This window comes from Panthera leo, chromosome D2 (assembly GCF_018350215.1).
Source record: "Panthera leo isolate Ple1 chromosome D2, P.leo_Ple1_pat1.1, whole genome shotgun sequence".
NCBI lineage: Eukaryota > Metazoa > Chordata > Mammalia > Carnivora > Felidae > Panthera > Panthera leo.
In genome coordinates, this window is record NC_056689.1 from 84582995 (window position 1) to 84606231 (window position 23237).

General features: G+C 55.4%; 1 long non-coding RNA gene across 1 annotated transcript; it reads right to left on the bottom strand.

Moving 5' to 3' along the window:
• Nucleotides 1-13929: 13929 nt before the first annotated feature.
• Nucleotides 13930-16639, bottom strand: LOC122202300. Its single transcript, XR_006194582.1, has 3 exons — nucleotides 16578-16639; nucleotides 15980-16081; nucleotides 13930-14155 (listed from the first exon to the last, which is right to left on the bottom strand). It is a non-coding gene; the product is annotated as an uncharacterized LOC122202300 (long non-coding RNA).
• Nucleotides 16640-23237: the final 6598 nt, after the last annotated feature.

The following is a 23237-nucleotide window of genomic DNA, read 5'->3' on the forward strand; positions in this document are numbered from 1 at the left end:
CACCTGTCAGCAAGCCACCTTTTAACTTCCCCTTATCCCAAGTGAGAATATCTATCTTTGTGGTCGCAGATTTGATAAGCTAGTTTTTTTCCTAATGCACATTTAACTAAAATGCGTAAATTTTAACGAATGCCCACCTGCCAATTTGGGAACCACTGATCTGGCCAAGGTGGCTGCTCGGGTAATGTGAGATGCTCATGCATCGTAGGATGACCTCCTCCTCCTGTGGGTGACTCTTGTGTGATGCAAAACTCTGATGGTGTCACCCGTGATTGAACATCATAGTTTGAGTCAGGGTGAGTGTTCAGTTTTTGGGGGACATGTCACTTTGTTAAATTCTGTCAGTTGTGGGCGCCATTGGCTCCAGGGATGGTGGAGGGGCGGTGGCGCATATTTCTGTTTTATAGGTGTTTCCAGCTAGACATTGGGAAGATCAGGGATCTCGTTCATACCAAGTGATTTAGTTGTTCCTAACCTAACTTTATTAGGTATGTTTTAGGAGCAAGGCAAGCGATTCTTGGGCCCACCTGATCTTGGGAGCTCCATAGGCAGTCCCAGATCTGGCTTTCTAATCAAAATGAGCCTACCCTCATAGGAGCGTTTTGTCAAAATTGAAATCCTCTCTGATCCACAAATCCTAGAGAAGGTTGTGCCCAGTGCTCGAGAGACCATTCAGCTCACAGGGTTAGGTGACCGCGTCATTGGGATGCTGCCCTGTCCAAGCCGTGGTGGGAGCTTGTGGTGGGGGGCAGGGCTCACCTGGGTGCTGTCGGAGGGTTTTAGTGAGTCCCGGATGTTTTGGAGGAGCAGGGGCAGAGCTGAGCTGCTCTGTGCGCCGCCTAGCTCTGCCTGTTAGGCTGCCTCCCTGTGCTTGTGCTTCTCTGTAAAATGGAGCTCATCGTGGGGCCCTGAGGGGCTGGGGAGGGCGGTTAAGTCTCCAAGGGCAGCCGGCGCTGCTAGAGGCTCACGAGGGGTGGCTGCCATTGGGACTTGGCCTGTTCACCCCCACCCTCAGGGCCGGCCTTCCAGAAAGGCCTCCTCGAGGAAGGGCTGGTAACTCCTCCTGACTTGCGTGTCCAGGCAGGAGGTAACTTCCTTTCCAGGGAAGGGTTCTTAGGGAGTTAGCATCCACCTGGAGAGAGGAGCCTGCAGGAATGGATCCCCCTCCATTTTTTAAGCTCTGATTTTGTTTCATAACCAAAAATAGAAAAAATAAAACAAAAAGCCAACGAGAGGAGTTGGGAATTCTGTGCAGGGAGGAACTCTGTAAAGTCAAAACTTGCTCAAGAGTGCAGCTGTGGCCTCGGAGCTGGGAGTCCCGTTCAGGATTCGGTGACTCCCCAAGGCTGGGGCCCACTGCCACCACCAGGCTCCCCCGTGAAGGTGGGGGATCACGGTGCCTTTATGTGTGTGGGGAGGGGGGAGGGGCGCGGGCCGCTCTCCCTGGAGCTGCCCACCCCTAGGTGCACCAGGTGACTCTCAAGTCTAAGGATTGACCTGCAGGAGGCCCGGTGGGTAGGTGTGTTGAAAGTTGCTGTAATAATGTCGATGTCCCTCGTGAAGATAACAGGATGGAGGGTTGGCTTTGCCCATGCGGCAGCTTACTAGACGTTTTTGTGTCACGTTGTGGGACAGCTGAGGCTTGTGGAACCACGCTTTTCCTGGCCTCCGTCAGGAACCCCAGGCCGTGTCCATCTTAACAGGTGGTTGACTTGCTCAAGAAGGGCGAAGACAATGATTTTCCATATTCAGTCTACAAGAATCTTACTGAGTTTCAAATTGAGATGGATTTTTTATTTATTGTATTTACTGAGATTGATTTTTAAAAACAGTATGTTTTGGGGCGCCTGGGTGGTCAAGTCAGTTGAATGTCCAACTTCGGCTCAGGTCATGATCTCGCATTTCGTGGGTTCGAGCCCCATGTCGGGCTCTGCTGACAGCTCGGAGCCTGAAGCCTGCTTCGGATTCTGTGTCTCCCCCTCTCTCTGCCCACCGCCCCCCCCCCCCCAGCTCATGCTCTGTCTCTCAATAATAAATAAACGTTAAAAAAATTTTAAATACAAATAGCATGTTTTTATAAATAGAAAATCTCATTTTAGCAAAACTACGTTGTAGTCATGAAAAGTTTAATTGCTCAGTAGAATAACTGCAATACATTCGAAGTGCCTGACTTCGGTCGCCATCCCTTTGTGTCCCTGGAAGGAATCATACAGACGTGTCCTGTGGTCAGAGAAGTTAAAAGCTTCAGATTAAAATAGGAAATAATATTTCTGATTTAGTTTTTAATTAAAATCCATTTTCTTAAAATGGACAGTTGGTTCTTGTTTTTCCTAAATAAAAGTAATTTGGTTCTTTGTAGATAAATTCATTTTTTTTAATGTGTTTCAGGTGTTGGGTTCTAGGAATGGGTAGAAGTTGAAATAACTTCCTGACGCCTCATAAACTGAAATGTATAGTCCAAGCAAGACAAGGTTTCATAATTGGTCTCCCAACTCTGGTTTCAGAGTCTTGGCTTTTTTCTCCCATATAGCTTTGTCTGTTACCTATAGACGTTCACATTTGATAGACGGGAGTTCAGCTGGCCTCGGGGAAGGTCAGGGACCCGGGAGGGGGGTGATAAGGCTCACCTGTGTGCTGGGCGTGTATCGGGGCTCACCATGTGCCGGCTCATCTAGGGCCACAGCAGCCTTTGTGGAAGGACTCCTGGTGTGTTAAGTCACTGCCGGTTTCCCGTGCCAGGAGCTAGGATTTGAAGCAGGACCCTTGACCTCAGCTCCCCCGTGCTGTGCTTTGAGCAGGCCACGTGCGTGTAGGGCCTGAGCCCAGGGCCAGCCATGGAGTTCCCAAGGCCCGGTGCAAAATGCCATTGTGGGCCCCTTGTTCAAAAAGCAGAAAAAAAGTGCCCTTACAGGTGCTAAGGCCTAAAGCTGCTTTCTTGCACATTCTCTACCTGTCAATGGTTTTTAAAATTTGCAATTTAATGTTCTAAGTAAAGTTTACAATGATTAGCACAAATCCATTTTTCTTTATGTCATGCAGTGACGCTTTTAAATGCAAATGTAGGAGCATTTGGCTTGTATGTGGAATACCTGACCCTAGTTTGGTTTTTTCACCGCTTCCGCCTGCGTATTTTGTTACCAGGACATCGCCAGTGTGCACAGCGCCAGGCTTCACCTCTCGCTCACTTCTCGATTGGTGCACATTCTCTCAACGTTCACCTTCAGTGCGTGGTGAGTGAGGAGGACTGGGTGCTCTCTCTTTCCTTCTGTCAGGTTCCCTGTAGGTGACTGGCTAGCACAGGGGGTGACAGACTCAGAAGGGATAAGCATCGGTCATTTGTTTCTTAGACCGCTGTTGCCTTCGAAATTCCTGTGCACAAAACAAGTTGTGGTTTGAACAGAAAGCATGGTTGCTTGCGGCTGTGTGCCCCCTGCTTCTTGATCATACGTGTAACATGCTCGCCTGTGCGGCCTTGAGTCCCACTGACTTCCCACGCATCGGGGGCCGCTGGGATTCGGTGCTCACGGGGCATCAGGAATGCTGTGTGTGGACTGGAGCCGGTGGACCTGTGCATTACACGTGTCTCCTCACGTGCATGCTCCCCTACCCCACTACGCTTCCAGAACACTAGCACAAAGGTAAGATGATAAGGAGTTCCAAGTGCCAGAGCATGACACTCGTGTGGGCCCTTCGGAGGGCAGGCCTGTGGGACTGACTGTAAGGCCCATGAAGCTGGGCCTGCCTCAGAGGGTGCGGTCTGAGGAGGGACGGGTGGAGGTCAAGCCCTGGCCCCGGTGTTCTTTCCTAGACATTCTGTCAAAGAGCCAGGTCGTGAGTGGAACCACTACCGGCTAAGGAACCTCCTCTCTGAACTTGATCAGAACAGTTCACTAGTTGGTGCCTGGGTGGCTCGGTCGTTTAAGCAACCAACTCCCGATTGAAACTCAGGTCACGATCTTGTGGTTGGTGAGTTCGAGCCCCAAGTCGGACTCTGTTGGAACAGAGCCTGCTCGGGAATCTCTCTCTCTCTTTCTTTCTCTCTCTCTGCCCCTCCCCTATTCATGCTCTCTCTTTCAAATATAAATAAAAAAACCGTTTTCTAGAGAAATGTACACTTAACCCCAAATGCGGTTGCACTGTCCCCCGAATCCTCTGTGTGTGTGAATTCCTGTGTTAATGATTTAGTGAAACAACAGCTATCACTTACCTGGTGTTAACCTGGAGTCAGGTACCGCCCTACATTCATTAAAACACTGAATTCTACATTGTCCACCCCATCTTAACAGGTGGGGAAACTGACGTTAAACGAACTGAACCGGTCCGGGTCGCACAGTTCCAAGTAGACCTGGGATACGGCCCTTGGTCATGTGGTTCCAGGGTTCAGCCTACTGCTCGCGGAGCCCCTGAACAGGCTCGTCCCATCCCCCGTGAGTCGGGAGGCCGGAGGACCCTGGGCCACAAGCGGTGCTAACGCGCCGCGCTGGTACAGGAGGTCAGGGCAACGACCAGCGTCCTCTGCCTTCATCAGGAGGGAAAAACTGATCATCGCAGGAGCCGCCCTCTGTGGAAGGCCAGGTGCTGCTGGTCGCACGGCGGGTACTATTGAGAAGCTGCTAAGGACCCAGCACAGTGTGTCACCGGCACCCTCTTTGCCTTGGGGAAACAGGTTCAGAAATATGCCCGAGCCGCTAACCAGAGAGTGGTCGGGCCAAGGTTCAACACAGCGAGGGGTCTTCCTCAGCAGGTGCTGCGCTCCGGCTGGCGTGGGGGGTCGGGGCTCGCAGAGGGTAAGTCCTGGCCCACGGCTGTACCAGCGCGTGTGGTCGGAGGGAGCCCCTCTGCTCAGGGCAAGCCCCCTCCCGCCTCGGTCTGGGTCCCGGGGCCCCAGAGGGGCGACTTGGTGCCCTGGGGTAGCCTGGGGAGCAGGCCGGCGCTCCGGGAGCTAACCTCCACTCCAGTGTGCCAACAGCGAAGTTCTAAATCAAGTGAACGAAACGTTACAATGTGTGCTGTCCTCTTATCTTGACAAATACAGCCCGCTAATGACCTGGAGGAGTATGAATTTGGAGTAATCTGCCGGGAGGGCTCTTCTGGGTCCGCCCCCGCCCTTCCCGCCTTCAGTTTTCCTCCTCGCCTCCAGGGCCTGGCGCACAGGTGCGGCGCCCCAGCCCGACCGCCCGGGTCTGTGCGCAGGCTCCGGGTCCGCGCGGGGAGGGAGTGCGCAGGCTCCGGCGGCCCCCATCCCCCCCTCCGCGGAGTCTCGGTCCCCGCGCGCCAACTTTCTTGAAGGGCCGGCTCCGGGCACGCCCCACTTCTGGAGGGGAGGGTTCCAGTGCGAGCGCCTCCTGAGAGGTAAGTCCCAGTGCACCCCCCTCCAGACGGGTCGGTGCCGGTGCGCCCCCCTCCCGAGGGGTGGGTGACGGTGGCCCCCTTCCCGAGGGGCTGAGGGTCTCGGGCGCGCGTGCGCCGGGCCCGCGGGCTCCTCGAGGGAAAGCGCGCCGCCGCGCGTGCCTGGAGGCAGATGCCGGGGTCGGAGCGGGTCGCGGGCCCTGCCCGTCTGGGTCCCTGTCCCCTGCATGCCGCGGTCGCGGCGTCTCCAGGGGAGCCCCTCTGGCCTTCACCTCCAGGGCGGGTGACTGCGGGCAGTGACGCTAAGCTCTCCAGCCCGCGCGGCCTGGTAGAGGCTCGGGGTGACCTCGGAGGGACCGGGCCGCGAACTGCCACGTCCGGAAAGAATCACACCAGAACGTCTCAAGCCTCAGTCCCTGCAAGTGCAAAACGGCCCCGGCCGGTGCTTCGACTCTCTGGCCGCTGCCGGATCGTAGGGGGTTGCGCCAGGTCGGCCCCCCGAGGGGCCTCCACGCCGGCCGGGGATCTCGGGCGGGCGGAGGCGGCGCATGTCCACGCGGGAGCGCTGCGCACCGCGTTTCGGATCGACCCGCGTCGCCTGCAGGGAGGCTGCCGGGCGCCAGGGGGCGCGCGAGGACCGAGGAGCGCTCAGGATCCGGCCTGCGGAGCCCGGAGCGCGTGCGCTCGGTGCAGTGAGCGCGCCGCGCCGTGTGCGCGTGCGCTCAGTGGCGACGGCGCACCTGCGGGACGGCGGTCCCGTGTCTCTCTTGCTTCCCGGGAGCGCGCCGCGAGCACCTGCGCGGAGGTCACCCGAGTGACTCACGTCGTCCGGTCCGCGAGTTCCAAGCGTTGGGGCCTCGTCTTCCGATCCGGGGTGTTCACGGTGCCTTCGCCGCGGCCGCCCCCTGCAGCCGGGCCCCGGGAGGCCTCGGGTGCGGGCCGCAGGGGACCCCGCAGGGCTGGCGCGGTGAGCGGTCCTCGCCGAGAGCTGGCGCCTCCGGACCTGGCCGCGGCGGGGGGCGGCCTCCAGCAGACGGCTCCCCGGGGAGGGCCCGGCCCCCGCGCTCCTGCCGCGCGCGCAGAGGTGGCCGCGCAGTGCCGGGGCTCAGTGCCCGGCGGCCTCCGGGCTGTGTGGTCAGCTCCGCGCGTGGGACTTCTTGTTATTTGGGCCACAGTAAACCCTCAGTGTCCCGTTGAAGAGGGGAGACGGTCGGCGGGTGGGGGGGGGGGGCCTGCCAGACAGTGGGAACCACGTGAGTTTAGAGTTTTTTAATTAGTGTTTATTTTCTAGACTAGTTTTAGATTACAGAAACATTAAGTCCGTGGTCCTGAGGGTGCCCATATACCCCCCACCCCGTGTCCCCAATTATGAGCATCTTACCTTAGTATGCTTCATTTCTTATAATTAACGAGCCGATATGGATACACTATTGTTAGCTAAAGTCCAGACTTTTTCAGATTCCCTTAGTTTCTACCTGATGTCTTTTGTTCCTGTCTCAGGATCCCAGAGAACACTTAGTTGTCATGTTTTCTTAGGCGCCTGTGTGACGGGTGCCTCAGACTGCCCTTGTTTTTGATAACCTTGGCCTCGGAAGAGGTGTGCTTGGGTACTTTGGAAGATGTCACTCTTTTGGGATCTGAGGTTTTTGCCATAATTAGATTGGGGCAGTGGGTTTGGGGAGGAGGTCTGCAAAGGTAAAGTGCCCTTCTCATCACCCTGTGGTGAGGGGCCATATTGTCAACATGACTTTCCACTGCTGACCTTCACCTTGATCTGGCTGAGGTCACGCTTGTCTCCACTGTCCGGATACTGTTTTTTGCCCCTGTCCATACCGACTGTCTTTGGAAGGAAGTCACACACTCAGCCCATGTGTAAGGGACCCTTCAGGGGGAATATCTAATACACCACCAAGAATTCTTTGACATGGAAGTTTTGGGAGATTTTTCTCTTCTTTCCATTTGTTTGTCCAGTCAGCTGTGTCCTATCAGTATGGACTCACAAAGTATTTATTTTATGCTTAAAAGGTAGGTCAGAGTAGGGCTTTAAGGTTGGGTAAGTCTGGAGGTGTATACATAGCTTTTGTTGTATGGGTCCCTATTGTTGTCTGTGTTTGGAGTATTTCAAGTGAAGTGAAAAAAAAAAATAGGGTCAGGGCCATCGTTGAGGGCCTGAACCAAGCAGGTGGACTGTCAGTGTCCCCATGGCACCCCATGATGGGGAGGGCTAAGCCTGGATGGGTGGCCGCTCTGGCTGTTCTCTGCCCCTTCTCTCTGCCCTAGCTCCCTTCTAGGGTCACGTCCAGGGCTCCTGGGGCACAGGCCCAGCTCCCAGTGGAGAATGTCTGAAACCTGCCATATTCAGGTCAGGGCTCTTGCTCAGCTGACACAGACTGCGGGCAGGCCTCAGATGGGCCGGACCAGGGCCCTGTCCTCCCAGATGGCCTCCCTGGGGCACACGCACACTGCCTTTTACTGGACTGCAGTATTGTTGCCGTGGAGGAAAATGTGACTTTGAAAGTGCTGGGCTGGAGGGCATCTGTGGGCCCCCTGTTTCCCACAGGGATCTTCGGACAGAGTCACCATTTGTGTCCTAAATGGAACTCCTATCCCTGATTTTGGGCCACACCCCCAGCCAGAGGGAGGTGTGTCTGTGGGGGCCTGCTTGGACTGCATCCAGCCTGGGCTGATGGATGTGGGCTCATTATCTTGTCTGTCTTGGGGGATGGTATTAGCTTGGCAGTTAATAAAGGATTTTAATTAAAGAGGGAAGAATCATTTTGGCAAAGTAGCCTCATTCCCAAACTCAGATGACCTATCAAAGTTATAAGTTTGGTTTATTTCCATACGAGGCTCTGCTGTTTAGTAGGGAGTTTGGTGTGAAGCCTGGGGGAGATGCTGGGCACCCTGGTGGGGGGGGGGGAGCCTGCTTTCCCCTCTCTTCTCTGCTGTGGAAGCCCGGCAGCCCTCCCGATCCTTGTGTCTTCAGTCTGTCCCCTCTGGCCACCCCCAGGACCCCCAGCAGGTGTGCATGTGCCCTCTGACTCTCTCTGTGTCTCTGCCTTGCAGGGTTTGGCTCTTGCAGGGGCTGCCTGGGGTCTGCAGGCCATTTGGGCTGTTGCAGCCTGTTCTGCGAGTGCTGGCTGGTGGGACCTTGACGAAACTTGAGATAATTGTAGGTTCACATGCAACTGTAAGAAACAACACAGAGAATCCCAGTACCGTCACCTGGCTCCCCATAAGGGGCGTCATGCAGTGTGCTAACAGCACCTTGGTACCAATATGATGCACTGGCCGTGATCAGACTTCACCAGTTGCGTGTTAACCTGATTATCACAGCAGATCTCTGGTTTCCAGGGTCAGGTGACGATCCAGGCCACTGCCACCCTGTGCAGCCTGGCGATTTGGTAAGACTCCCTTCTTTCTGTGCGTGCTCAGCGTTAATTGTTTTCATGTAAATAGGACGTTTATTCTCACTCTCTGCACCAACTTTGGCCACAGTAGCAGCACTGTCCCTTCTTCGCCTCTGGTCCTGTCCGGGCCTCCCTGTGTCTGCCACCATGTGGGGTTTGGAGTGGGGGGGGGGGGTCTCATACACACGGGATATGTGGGCTTGGCTGGGGGCTGGCTGGCCTCTCCACCCAACACCCTCCCCTCCCCCCCGCCCCGCCAGCCTAGGCTTGTTCTCACCATGTCGCAGTGTCTAGGAGAGGGAGTGGGCATGTGCAGTGCCTCTGGGGCCCAGGCGAGAGCTGGAAGCCTGTCCTTTGCTCTGCGGCTGCAACCAGCCCCAGTTCAGGGCCAGAGAGAGAGACTCTGCCTCTTCCGGGGGCTGCAGAGGGGCACTGAGAGGGGCCGGGTTGCAGGGAGGGATAGCTGGGGCTCTCCTGTCCTGGTGCAGCTAAGCTGCGGGGGCAGAGGCTGGTGCAGGTGTCCTGGTCAGTCTGGGAAGAGAGGCTGGCATGTGCTTGTGAGTGAGTGCCTGTGTGCTTGCTTGTATGTGTGTGCGCACACACGCACGTGTTCGGGAGGTACAAGCCTGTCTCCAGCGTGTCTTGTTTGTGTTCCTGTCGAAAACCCGGATGGTTTGTGGAAGGCCAGAGCCTGAGTCCAGATGGGGGCTAGGGCAGGAGCTCCGGCAGCGTGTGGTCCCGTCTGCTGTCCAGGACGGACCCTGAGATGCTTGCATGTGACCTTGCAGAGTGTTGCCAGGAGCACGTGTTAGTTCAGTCCCTGCTTCGGTGAGGCTGTTCTCCATGACAGGGTCCTGTGAAAGACCCGTGGGCACAGCAGGTCGCAGCGGGGCACCCAACCTCCCACTCATCGGAACGGCCACGGTCAGTGACTCACCGGCTGCAGCCACCCCATTGGAGGCTCCATACTGAGGGAGGCCTGCGGGGCATATGGGCCGTGCCCTCCTGACCAGGGTGCCCCCTCCAGCTGTAGGGGTCCCATGGGCCCCGGAGAGGAGGGAAGTTCCCCAGCTTCCCACAGTCCCTTTCTGCTCCAAATCCTCTCTGTTGGCTAGACTCAGATTCGATGGACATTTCTTCTCCAGGTACGAAGTGCTGTGAACCAAGAGAATCTTTCTTTTATTAGGAGATAAAAACTGGGGACTGATTTCTTTTAGTGCTCAAGGCTGAGACCCTCAGCGCAGATTAGTCTGTAGGGAGAGGGCGAGCGATGCCCCCAGGTTCTCCACAAACGCCGATGACCTACCTAACTGTTGTGTGTTGTCGTGCTGAATGGACGCCGTGCAGAAGCAGCGTGTGACAAAGGTACCAGCTGCTGGCACAGCCCTCTGGGCCCTGGGGTGGAGGGACATGCATGTCTCTCAAGCACCAGAGTCAACATGGTGACGGAGGCAAGCCGCTCAGTGACAGTTTTTCAGGGAACATGTTTGGCTGCCTGTGCAAACATGCGAATAATTGATTTCAAATACAGATCAGAATAGAAATTGTGAAAAAGACACCAAATGTTTGGCCAATAGAAAGTAGTGTTTTCTCAGAGCCCTGGGATCTGTCTGAGGAACTTGTCCTGTTTTCTCCTCAAGCTGGAGGTGGGGAAGGGGATCCCACCTGGAGGTTTCACGACACAGCAGGCTGCATTGTAACAACAACCCTCCTCAGTCAATGCTGGTGAGGTGACTTACCAGCAAAGGTCCTGCGGCTCTCAGTGCGGTCTGCGCTGCAGAACATCAAGAGAGCACTTTGGGCATGATTTTAAAGTACATTGTGCACGACAGACATAGACTCAGTTGGGGGACTGAGTGGAGGCACCTGTTCCTGGCAGGGCCACACCCCCTGGCACTCTTCGTAAATGGAAATAGAGAAATCTGGTTGCTCCTAAAACCCCCCTCTAACTTGGACTCGTTATTTCCGGAAGCCCAGATGATGAGGCACCCCTGCCTCAGGACCAGCTTCCAGGCAGGGTCCTGGCTCGTGGTCTGACTGGGTGGCCGTGGCCTCCCCTGCCCAGCTCCGGAGGCTTTGTCCAGAGCAACGGTGGCTTCATCCTTGAAGCTTGCTTTAAAATGCACTGCTTTTTAGTGTAGACTTTGCTTAGAAATGAGTATAAAAGTCACATGCGTGGTCTGGAAGGATTTACAAGGGGGTGGCTGGAAAGTGGAAATCAGTGACACTTTGCTTTAATCAGATTTAGTTGCTTTGCGCCTAGAGGGAAGTCAGATTTCAAAGTAAGGCTGGCCTATCTGAGATGCTAATCCTCTGCCCTCCCCTGGCGGCTCCCTCCCCCTGTTCCAGCAGGTGTCTGTGCTCCAGGCCGCCTCCAGGGGAATCTTGCCTACTTCTAGCTTGGCTCCCTGGGCTCCCCGCCTGCCTGCAGGAGGGTGGATGTCTGGGGGAAGAAGGAGCATGGTTTGGGGGATGGGGCGGCGGGTGAGGAAGGCAGACAGGGAAAGGGAGAGACGATGAGTACTCCCCAGGTGGGTCCTGCTTGCGGGGGGTTGTCTCCCCGGGTGATGGTGGGTCTGCAGGAGGGGCCAGCCCTGGGTGATAGGGGGATGCCAGATGGCCAGTGCCGCTGGACCCTGGACATGAGGCTCCCCTGGGGTAGGGTGGGGATGCCCTCAGCGGGGCTGCGACCCTGCCCCCCACCATGCCCCCGTGTTTGGGCGTCATGCCACAGGGAGGCCCCAGGAGTGACAGATGAAACATGTTCCTGTGATTCAGAGAAAAGGCAGGAAGTGTTGTTTCTGGAATGTGTGCTCTGGGAGACTTGCCTGCACCCCACGCCCGTCTGCGAATGTGGACTTGCACAGGTTCGTCCTTGCCTGTGCTAACCTGGTGGTGGCCTGCCTCAGTTTGCTCATCTGTAAGTGGGGCTGGCAGGGAGGAGTGTGGTGGAGGCCCCACGTCCCAGGGGCCCGGTCTCAGGGTGGCCCTGTGCCAGCGGTGAGTCAGGGGCGCAGAAGGGGAGGTGAGTGCTAGAGGGAAGGAGGTGCCCGGCTGGGAAGGACAATGAGGTGGATGGGGGGTTGGGGCAGGGTGGGGGTGTTCCCAGGCAGAGGCAGCAGCAGCATGGCGCGTGGGGGATTCTGGGATCCGGGATGGAGGGGGGCAGGTCCCCGAGAGCTGCCGTCAGAGGGTGCTGTTGGGTGGGGGTAAGAACTGGCAAGGGTTGGGGGTTGGGGGTTCTTGCGAGGGAGTGAGGGAGCCAGGGGCCTCGGCTGCTGGGCAGCAGGAACCAGCCAAGGAGTGGTGGGCAGGTGCCAGAGGAATGAGGCCAGCCTTGCTCTTTGGTGGCCAAATGTGTGCTGAGCCCAGAGGGGCTGCTAGGGCCTCTGCAGTGAAATGGGGGCCCCTTCAAATGTGTCAGGGTGATGAGCCAGAAGCATGTGATGTGCAAAGGGGCAGGGTGTCCCCAGGGTTGGTGGCTCTCATAGCCTCCTGTCTCCCTGGGGACCCAGCCTCCCCTGCCTTGTGCTGCCAGAGTCATTGTTCCCAGGATGATGGTGGAGCTGGGCCTTCTGTCTTCCTGCAGCTTTGCTCCTGGCTGCAGGAAGGGCGCAGAGGCCCCTTGTGCCCCAGAAGAGTGTGTGTTTTGCAGCCTCCTGCAGCCAAGCAGCTCACCCCCTGGAGGAGGTCCGGAGACCCTGGCAGTGGGCAGAAGGGCTAGCCTGGGGGCACCTGGGGAACTCCGTCAACTGAGCGTCCAACTCTCGGTTTTGGCTCAGGTCATGATCTCATGGTTCATGAGTTCAAACCCCATGTCGGGCTCTGCACTGACAGTGCAGAGCCTGCTTGGGATTCTCTCTCTCTCTCTCTCTCTCTCTCTCGCTCTCGCTCTCTCTCTCTCTCTTTCTCTGCCCCTCCTCTGCTCACAGTCTCTCTCTCTCTCTCAAATACAAATAAACTTAAAAAAAAAAAGGCAGGGCCAGCTGGGAGGGCCCTGTGCCAGCTCTCCCGCCCCGCCCGTTAGTGCCCGCCGAGCCACGTCCCTTGAGCCACACTGTTCCCTTTGGGAGGAGACGCAGGCGTGAGCTCCATATTTCAGAATTAACGTTTCCTTCAAGCGAACACTGGAAGTCCCATAATTTCATTAGGTGCAATCAAAAACTCCATTTGCTTTTATTAGTTTGAAAGCTGCTCGCAGAGTGGCCTCGAGGACAGGGTGGCTCGCAAGACAGGAGGAGGAGACTCCTCCCTGAAGGTCACCACGGCCGTGACCTGCAGCCTCTCTCATCCATGCTGCTGGCTGCGGGGCAGCCTCGGGGGCTGGGGCTGCTGTCCTTAAAGATCCCTTGTCTCCATGCAGTGGACTGTTACTGAACATTAAAAGGAAGGAATGCTGACATGGGCTGAGGCCCGGGTGAGCCCTGGAGGACGTCACAGAACAAGTGCCCTGAGATTCCACTCGCAGGAAGGATCACAAATAGTACAGACAGGGAGTTAGTTGAATGTGCTTTCCAGGGGATGAGGAGAGTTAGCGTTTAGCGGGGGCAGAGTTTCCGTTGGGAAGACGAGCAGGTTCTGGAGACGATGGCGGGGACGGCTGCACCACGGGGCACAGGCCTTTAATGCCACTGAACTGCGCGCCCCCAAGTGGTCGCTTTTATGTTCTGTGTATTTCACTACAATTCTCAAAGTGAAAAACGGGCGCCTGGGGGGCGCAGTGGGTTAAGCGTCCGACTCCTGATTTCGGCTCAGGTCGTGATCTCACCTGAGATCAAGCCCCGCGTCAGGCTCTGCGCTGACGGCACAGAGCCTGCTTGGGACCCTCTCTCTCTCCCTCCCTCTCTGCCCCTCCCCCACTCACACTCACGCTCAAACTTAAAAAAATAAAAAGTAAAAAGATTATTATTATTTTGGCCTTGGTCAGCTTTGCGTTAACAAAGGCCCCTTGAGCCCTCAGTAAACCTGGGTCACCAGCCGCAGATAGTAGGCGAGTTGCCGTGGGCTCTGGGAGGTGGGGACTCATGTTGCAAACACACCCTGGTTGCTGGCTGTCCATGAATTTGGGGGTGACCCTCTGCCATTGCTTCTCTCTCTGTGAGTGGGGGCGGCACGGTCAGCGTCCTTCCTGGAAGTTGAACGCAGACGCTGAGCAGTGGTTGTGGTTGCATCGAATGAGTTTTCTACTCTAAGTCCTGGGGTGAGGTCACTGTAACTGGGAGGTGGCCACGTGTCCCGTCTCTGCTGGCTCATCTCCGTTCACGCCCGGCACGGTTATCAAGGCCCTCTGTCCGTTCTCCGGAGTGTCTCCTCCTGGGGTGATGTGTCCTGGGGCCATCCTTCCTAGAAGATGCCATGACGGGCCAGCTCCTCTTTGAGTGGGTTTATGCCCCCAGCTGTGGGAGAGCTGCCGTCAGGCCAGCCGTCTCTGAGAGTTTCCCTCAGCAGGCCTGAGGTCATGCCCTTCCCTGGGGTATCGGCAGGGAGCATAAGGCCCGGCGCCCCTCTGGAGGGCATCCCCGTGGCAGAGCTGCATGGAGGGTGGGCTGAGGCCTTTGTGGAGACCGAAGGCAGCCTGCCTCACCCTCCGTCCGCCCGGCTGCTCCCCTCCCCTGGGGTGCAGGTGCTCAGAGGGTCCCTGATAACCCTCCTGCACACTAGTCTCCAAGTAAGGGTGGGCTCCCCCAGGGGTAGCCTCTGGAGGCAGACACTGAGGTGAGATTTGGGAGCTGGCAGTGAGGACCCACCTCTGGTGGTGGCGGCGTTGGGGTGGGGGGCACAGACAGGTGGGAACAGCGGACGTTCCAGAGAGCACCCTTGGCAGCAGCTAGAGCCCCCAGCCCCACAGCGGGAGCACAGGAAGCTTCAGCCAGGCAGAGCTCAGCCTTGGGAGGGGAAGATAAGGACCTGAGGTTCGGGAGGGGGTCCCGGAAGGTCTGGGAGGCTCTGATTCTGTGGCGGAAGGGGCCACGTCCTCCCACTGCCGGCTGGGGCTCCCCTTGCCTGAAAACAGTACAGACTCCTGTCCCAGGCCTCAGGCCCCCCTCTTGGACACAGGTCACAGCCTCTCCCCAAGTTGGGCCTGCGGAGGGCTCACGCCTAAAAAGGCCCTTGCCTCGGGCTCCAGGATGCGCTGGGGTGGGGCTGAGCCTCCGCGGTAGCACATCAGGGTAGGAAAGGGAATTTGTGACACATCCTCAGGGTTGCTGGAAGGCCACCCGGAGGTGGTGTCCATGGGGAGAGCCTGGAGGCACGAGGACATGCCTGAGCGGGGCTCCAGCACCCCCGAGGAGCTCCACGGTGGCCTCCCCCGTAGGGGCGGGAGGGGACCCCACACTACAGGGGACGAGCTGTCACAGAGGGAGGCCACGGTCGCAGCAGTGAGGGGCTGGAGGAGGACATCACCGTGGAGGTGTCAGAGGAGGGCGGACAGCGGGGAGTGTTCGCTGTCCACAACCGGGGGAGTCGGGAGGCTGGGGAGCTGCCCAGGACAGGGCACGGCCTTGGCCAGATTGTGGGACCTGAGACACTTTCCCACTCGAACTCGTGAGGGAGGGAGGCCAGGTGTCCTGGAGGAAGGACAGGGTGGGGGATAATGGCCCCGTGCAGCCTCAGCACATGCAGGTCCAGAGGAGCCAGAGGGAGGGGGACCCAGGTCTGCCTGACAAAGGGCTGGGCGCCCAGGACAGGCTTCCAGAGCCTTCCTGCTGAGCTGGGGAGTTGGCCTGATGCCTGCCTAGCAACGCTGACTCTGTCTGGCCGAAGGGCATGTGGAGTCCCTGGGGTCGCCACCACCGGGGAGAAGATGGTGGAGGGGAGGGAAGGGGTGAGGGGATATGGAAGGAGTGAGCCAGGAGGAGAGGTCCCCTGCCAGGGAGGGGGTGCCGGTCTGAGGAGGGGAGGGCAGACAGCGAGGCAGCGGGGAGGTTCGGCTGCACCACCACCGGCTCCCAAAGCTTTCCGAAGCCTATTTACTGACATTGTCACGGAAAAAGAAACACAGCATGGAATTTACCATCTTCACTATTTAAAGTGTGCAGTTCAGTGGTGCTGAGTGTGCCCTGTTGGTGAGCCGCTCGCCACCAGGCCTTCAGTGTCCCCCAGTCTCCAAAGCCCATTTTCCTTCTGTAACTAACAAATGATCCCACTTTGTTGGTGGCGGGCCGGCCATTAATGATCCAGAGAAAACCCCGACCTCCTGGTTTCTCCCAGCCTCTCACCTCTTTCCCTTGAGAAGGGAGAGACCATTCTTTCCTGTCTTCCTGGGATTTTAATGGATCTTACCCTCCCGAGAGGAAGAAATAGCCTTTTAAGACAACTTCCTGAAAGTCAAAATAATTCCCAGTGGTTATTTTTAATGCTCTTATTATATGAATTGCACAGAAATAGCTCGCCAATGTCGTTTCTCTCCTGTAAGCTCCACTATGATGTATCTGCCCTGAAAAGCCCTGCCTGCCCTTCCGCCCCCTCCCTGCTCTCTCCTTCCTCCCCCTTTCTCTCCCTCCTCTCCCTCCCTCCTACCCACCCTCCTCCCTCTGCTTCCTTCCCCTGTCTCCCCCCCACCCCCCGTCTCCTTCCTCCCCCTCTTTCTTCCTTCTTCTCCCTCTCTCTCCTTCCTACTCCCTCCTCCCTCTCCTTCCTCCCCCGCCTTCCCCCTCTTTCCACCTCCTCCCCCCCTGCTGTCCTCCCACTTCCTCTCCCTCCTCCCTCTCCCTCCCCTTCCTCCTCCCCCTCTCTCCTACTTGCTTCCCTCCTCCTTCTCTCCTCCCCTCCCCACACTCCTTCCATGTCCTCTCACCCCTTCCCTTCCCACTCTACCTCCCCCCTCCTTGTTAAGTGGCTGAGGGGTTTGTAGGTGTCAGGCTGATAACGCAGTGGCTCTTCCATGTGTGGTCCTGTGTCTCAGCCTGGTGCCCTGAGGGGTAGAGGGTCACTGAATGCCCATTGTGATTCTTGAGTTGGCTGGTGGGTGCTCAGCCTTGTGCTCCCCGCAAGGCCCAGTGGAGACCCGTGCTTGGGCAGATGCTCTTGGTTTGCCGAGCTGTCTAAGAGATGGTGGCTGGTAAAGGACCTCTGTCCAACTGCAGGGGCCAGAAAGCCCAGTGTTGTTGGTTCACCCATGGTTCAGGTGATTTTCTGGATGACCGCCTCCTTCATGTTCAGGGAGACGGTGCCCTCTACACCTCTGGCCAAAGTGGAGAATGTGTGTTGCAGGAAGCATCCTTCCTTTGAAGCTAGGTGGTCATGGGCACGGCCTCCTGGGCAGCCCTGGGCTCCGGGCGGGTGTCCTGTGCCTGCTAGCTCCCAGGTAGGCATGCACAGGGGTGCTGCCCCTACCCCACCCCCAGATGAATGTGGCTGAGTGTAGTGCTTCTGGCTGCCTGTCTTTCTGACCTTGGCAGCCAAGGCTATGAAAACCCATTGAGAATCTGATATTACAGATTTTCCTTAAATGCTGTTATTTCATGTCAAAAATGCTGGCCAGGAGACGCCACCACATTCTTGAAGGTCACAAAGGGTTTATGAAGCCAATTTGAAAGGGTGCTTGTTGTGAACACAAACTTATGGACACTTTTCTGTTTCTTGTGGATTTTCACTATTCAACAGGCAATCAGATTTATCTCCTACGTGTGTTCTCATTTTCCTCCAAAGATAATTACACGTGATACACTCTGGCATGCTGAGCTCCACTTTTGTGTTTTCCTTGACTTCGAAAATGTGAAGATATTATAAATTGTGCAATAAAAAGCTGATTCTGTATCGAATGAGACAAAAAGGCTCTCTTTCTAATTGCATGTGTTAATCTTGTACACATCTTCATTAGGGGTGTTAGTATATTGGAAAGATGCATCAAAGTTGGCAAAAAGAAAGGATCCTCATCACACACAGGTTAATACATTTTTCTCTGTTGACGGCTATGGGAAGGATGCATCCAGGATGGGGCTCAGGTCTGCACCAGGGACCCTGCCTCTTCCACATTCGTGGGCTTTGATGAGTGTCTGCTTCTGGGGGCACAGAGATTTGGTAATGGGGCCACGTCAGGGCTGGAGTGTTTAGGGCACTTTACACACACAGGAGCCTCACAGCTAAACCAAATGGTGCCTGGGGCTCCATTTTGCAGGCAAGGAACAGGTTCAGAGAGGTAAGGATGGGTACAGGACACATGGCAGGGATTGGAGCCCAGGTCTATTTTTGTCTGAACCAAAAACCCCAGCTTTTCCCTTCAACCAAGGGTCTCCCTGAGCCTGTGGGGCCGGCTAGGTGGGAGTGGGGTAGGGTGGGGCACCATGTGCGGCCCAGGGACAATAAGGCAGAGTGTCTTTGGGTGAAATGTGTTTGTCCTGTGTTCACTCGTATTCCATGGCCTCACCCCAGGCCTTAGTCCTTTGGGTTTCCTCCTCCAGCACCATGGACAGAGGAGAGGGCACGGAGGCTAACAGAGGAGGACACAGGACCAAGAAACATTAAAATCTTCGTCCTTGTCTAGTTAAGCTTCTAAAGCATTTGGTTTCAGAGCTGAGAGTGGGAGAAGAGGAACACTTTTAAGCAAAAAACAAAAAAACAAAACCCAAAACACTGAAGTAACAGTTTATTGGTCTAGTTGAGGAAGGAATTATGGGAATTTATTTCCCAAAGAAATGGGGTATTTAATCAGACACTGATAAATAGGTCTGCTCGCGTCTGAGAATTTTGAAGGGCTTTATTTTCCTCTTGCTGCTGCCATGGCGAGCAGTGTTAGCTTGTTTTGTTTTCACCGTTATTTTCATTCTGTTAATTAACTCAGCTAGCCAGCATTTGTAAAAGTCGCCAGGAATCCTCTGTGCAGAAGCCCACTCACTTGAGGTGGGGCCTCACTTGGAGCTGGGCCATCTGGAATCTGCTTTTCCAGGTGGCTGTGAAAGGCCTGACTCTCCTGCTGTCTGCACTTCCCCGCCCCTGCCCCCACCCCGGGAGGGCCCCGAGCCCGAAGGACAGAGGCCGGGTTTCCAGTATCCAGTGGGGGCCCCCTCGTCTTCCTCTGGCGGGCGGGCAGGTGGGGTAGACATGGCAGGTGTTTACCAATGTGAAGAAGCTTCTAGATGGAGCATCGCTGGTGTGAACGGACAGGGGACTTGCTGGGCCCTGCCGCCGGGCAGTGTGGGGGCTGCTCTGGGGGCTGGGATGCCAGGTCTTGGTGTGTCCCTCTTCCTGAGGTGCAGACACCTGCCACCCCAACCAGGCAGTCCACAGGTGTGACTGTGGTAGACACAAACATTAATGCTGAGTGTTTAAGCACTTATGTGTGGCCAACATTGCCACATCTTCCCCTACCTATAGTTCTCATTTAATCCCCACCAACAGCCGGTGAGGTATTTTTATTTAAAAGGTGAGAAAGCAGACCCACAGGATTTAAGGATCTTGATTGAAACCACATAACTTATACGTCACAGACCCAGGAATGCCAGGGATTCCAGATGCTGGGCTTAACACATAATGTGCAGGACTGTGTGTGTGGAATGCATTTTGGAACATTCTGGAATGTGAGTTGAGTCTTTTCTGCGGTCAGGCACTGTGCCGATTTCATGAGCATAGGCAAGCGAGACCTAGTCACCTTGGCCTTCAAGGCCCACGGAGGGCCGGGAATATGTGTGTCAGCCAGGGTGTGGGGGCCTCCCCATGAAGGAGGGGCAGCTGCTGGACACTAACTGCCTCCTGTACTTAAACGTCGTCTGCACAAGTTCGGGCTGAAGAGGCCCTTGGCAGGGCAGGGGTTGGGTGTGCAGGCTCTGGGTTGGACCACAGGATGCGCATCCTGGCTAGCACTGTTCTTGCTGTGTGGCCTGGGGAAATTCCTTGACCTCTCTGTGCTTCTGCCTTCTCATCTGTTAAAGGAGGTGGTGACAGAGGCTTGCTTTGAGGCTGAGTAAGCACGGGCACGCGGTACTCTCAGCACAGGTCTGCAGATGGCAAGGAATCACGTCAGCTGTTAGAACTAGTTTTCATTTGCACGTGGCCTTGGGAAATCTGTTCTCCTTTTTCTTTGTAAATTAGGAAAGTAGTGTATGTTTACCGTAGAGGTTCAAACAACGTGAAAGTATTTAGTTACAAAGCAAACGAAACCTCCTTCATCCTTTGCCCTGTGCCTTTCTCGCCTCCTCTCGAGGGGAGGTACAGCTGCTGGCACGCAACGCCCAGATGTTTTCCCGTATGTATTTACAAATAAGGACACATCCACATGTTTGTTTTTCTTTAAGTGTTTGTTTTTGGGAGAGCGTAAGCAGGGGAGGGGAAGAGAGAGGGGGACAGAAGGTCTGAAGAGGGCTCTGCACTGACGGACTGGCGGCAGGGAGACTGATGCACGCGGGGCTCGAACTCACAAACCGCGAGATCATGATCTGAGCAGAAGTCGGAGGCTCAACTGACAGAGCCCCCCGGGCGCCCCGGTGTTTTAATTTTTTAATGTACGTATTGAAACCAGTTAATGATCATTATAGTGCCCCCTCTCTGCCCTCGCCACAGCAGCAGGTCCTGGTTTGTGTCATTAGACACACGATGTCGGTGTTTACAGATTGTGTCTCTCTCCTGATTTACACCAGTTTATTTAATCCCTCCCTTACACCATGGGCGTTTAGGTGCCTGGCCTGCACCCTCCCCCCTGTGCAGAAGGGCTGTGGCAGCTGATGTCCTTGTACATTCATCTTTTTATTTTGTTTTATTTATCTAATTAATTTATTGAATTTACATCCAAGTTAGTTAGCATCTGGTGCAATAATGATTTCAGGAGGAGAGGCCAGTGATTCCTCCCCTACACGCAACGCCCAGTGCTCATCACAGCAAGTGTCCTCCCTGATGCCCCTTCCCCCACGTAGCCCATCCCCCCACCCACCACCCCTCTAGCAGCTCTCAGCTGTTCTCTGTATTTAATACATTCATCTCTTTTGAAGGAAGATTTGGACTCAGAAATAACAGGTGTGTGCAGCATCTGCCCAGCGGCCTTGAGAGCTGGCTGGTGACTCTGCTTCCCGTGTCTAGGAAATTCCAGAAGGGCAGGCTGGCCGTCTGTCAGGGATGGCCTGTGTGGGTTGCTGGGTTGTAACTCTTTACACACGGAAGGATTCTGGCAGTGAAAGTAAGAGTTGAAGTAGGTTTGTCAATGGCAAAACGAAATGGGGAGAACTAAGAACATTTTATTAAGAGAATTAAGGATTAACTGACACATAGGAGCGCATCCAGGGAGGGGTTTCTAGGGAGAAAAAGTTTTCACAGCTGTGTTTTAGGCGGCATGGGGATGTTTAGCCTGAAAAGGCGTGGGGACCACCCTCAGCGACCACCTACTGGCGGGACATCAGAAGAAGGGGACCTTTTCGAGGCAACTTTGTAGGGTGGACATAGACTAACAAAGACAACATAGAAGAGGCTGATTTAGAATCAAAATGCAGAAGGGCCTTTGAATACGCAGATTTGTCTGCTGAAGGGCTGGGCTGGACTTCCAGGCCAAGGTAGGGGAAGAGATCTCCCTTCTCTGCTCCTGACACAAGTGATAACAAACTGTTAGCATTCATAAATACATGAATAAAAGAAGCCAGGTTCAAGAGGAAAACACCCAGGCCCAGGAGTGGAGGAAAGGCCGGGGGTGAACAGAGGCTGAGGGGAAGGCCACGGCATGTGGGGACTAGAAGGACGAATGAGAGCAAGGCTTTTGCAGCCCCAGATGCTTATTGAAAAATCTGATTCAACCCCACAGCCTGTAGGGGCAGGCCGGGGCAACTGCAGAATCAGACAAGAGGGAAAATGTCTGTGGGAAAAGTTGCAAACAAAAATTACAGATCACAGGAAGAAACTCACAGCCCTGAGAAAGTCAGGAGAAACCCCACGGGAAAATGCACACCCAGGAAGTAGAAATAACACGGTCTGAAAACGACTTTAAGATGTGAGAGTTCAGATTTCTGGAGGAGACCGAGGAGGGCATGGAATTCTTGAGATGGGGGAAGGAGGTGTTAAGCCAGATGGGTGCTGTTCCTGGGAAGCAGACTCTGAGACTTGTGCAGAGAATTTATCTAGAGGGCTCTTGGAACGTGTCTGTAAGTGCCTGAGGGCAGAGGAAAGGGAGGTGCTGAGCACAGATGCAGCCACAACAGAGGCCACGGAACAGCCCACTGGTAGCTCGAGCTCGGGTGGCCCTTGGAATTGTCTCCAGGGAAGCAGGGGACATAGGTACCTCTGGGCAGGGCAGCTGTGTTCGGCCAGGCTCGGGGCCGAGAGCTTGGTTCTGGCAGTGACTTTGGCGTGCCGCTGCTGCCGTCCCATTTTGTGGACACTTCTGTGACTTCAGGTAGGTGTCCAGGAATGCAGTGTCTTATTTGTTTGTTGATGAATACATTGCTTTTCCTGGTCCAGACAGGGTTATCGGATTTGTGCTTTCTGCAAATGTTGTTTCTCTTGTGTTAATCTAATCAAATGGCTCCCAGCTATACAACCCTTTGAAGCAGTTATCCTAACCATGAGGACATTTTTCTAGCTAAAAAGCCATGCATGGTAATGCTCATGTATATTTCATCACTGCTTTTGTTTATTTGAAATCACTCACATTAAAAAAAATAGAAACGTGTTGCTGTGAAAAAGGCAAAAGAACCTGAAACCACCCGGAAGACTGTGTTTCACAGAGAGGATTGTTCACGTCAGGGTGCGGCCCAGCACCGCAGAGGCTGAACCGGCCCCTGGTGTCTGGCCAGCAGGAGGCAGCCCCGGGGAACAGGGCCAATACGTGGTGGGACCCTCTCTCTCCAACCCTTGCCCCTTCTGGATTCCCTCAAACCGGCCGCATGCAATACTCTGTGATTTTGGGGTTGTCTGCCAGATGCTTGCTGGTCTGCAGAGTGGTAATAAAAACCCATCGCAGAGATACGGAAACCCTTGCCCGGAACTAGCAATTCTGGATACTCAGCGCCTGTGTCTCAGAAGGAGGTTGGTACTTCGCCCACAGGAGCGAGTGTTTGGATCCCTCTGCTTTTACGAGGCCCCCTTCTTTTCCCTGATGTGCGTGATGGTTGCTGATCACTAACATTTCCCCTGTGGGCTCAGTGGAGACAGTTTAGTGGAGACAGTTTCCCGTACTCTCTTACGTGTGTTTCTCCAGACCACATGTTTGTCAACTGTATGAGTCGCCCGGGGCAACCACAACAAATGACCACAGCTGGCCAGCAGCAGGAGTGCATTCTCACACGTTCTGGAGGCCAGACGTCTGGAGGTGGGGCAGGGCCGCACTCCCTCTGGAGGCTGCGGGGGTCCTTCCTGCCCCTTCCGGCTTCGGGGGGCTGCCGTGGTCTGGGGCTCATTGACAACATCACCTTAGTCTCCGTCCTCACATGGACGTCTTCTCTGTGTCTTCCTTTCTTTTTAAAAAAATTATTATTTATTTTGAGAGAGACAGAGTACGAGCAGGGAAGGGGCAGAGAGAGAGAGAGAGAGAGAGAGAGAAAGAGAATCCCAAGCAGGCTC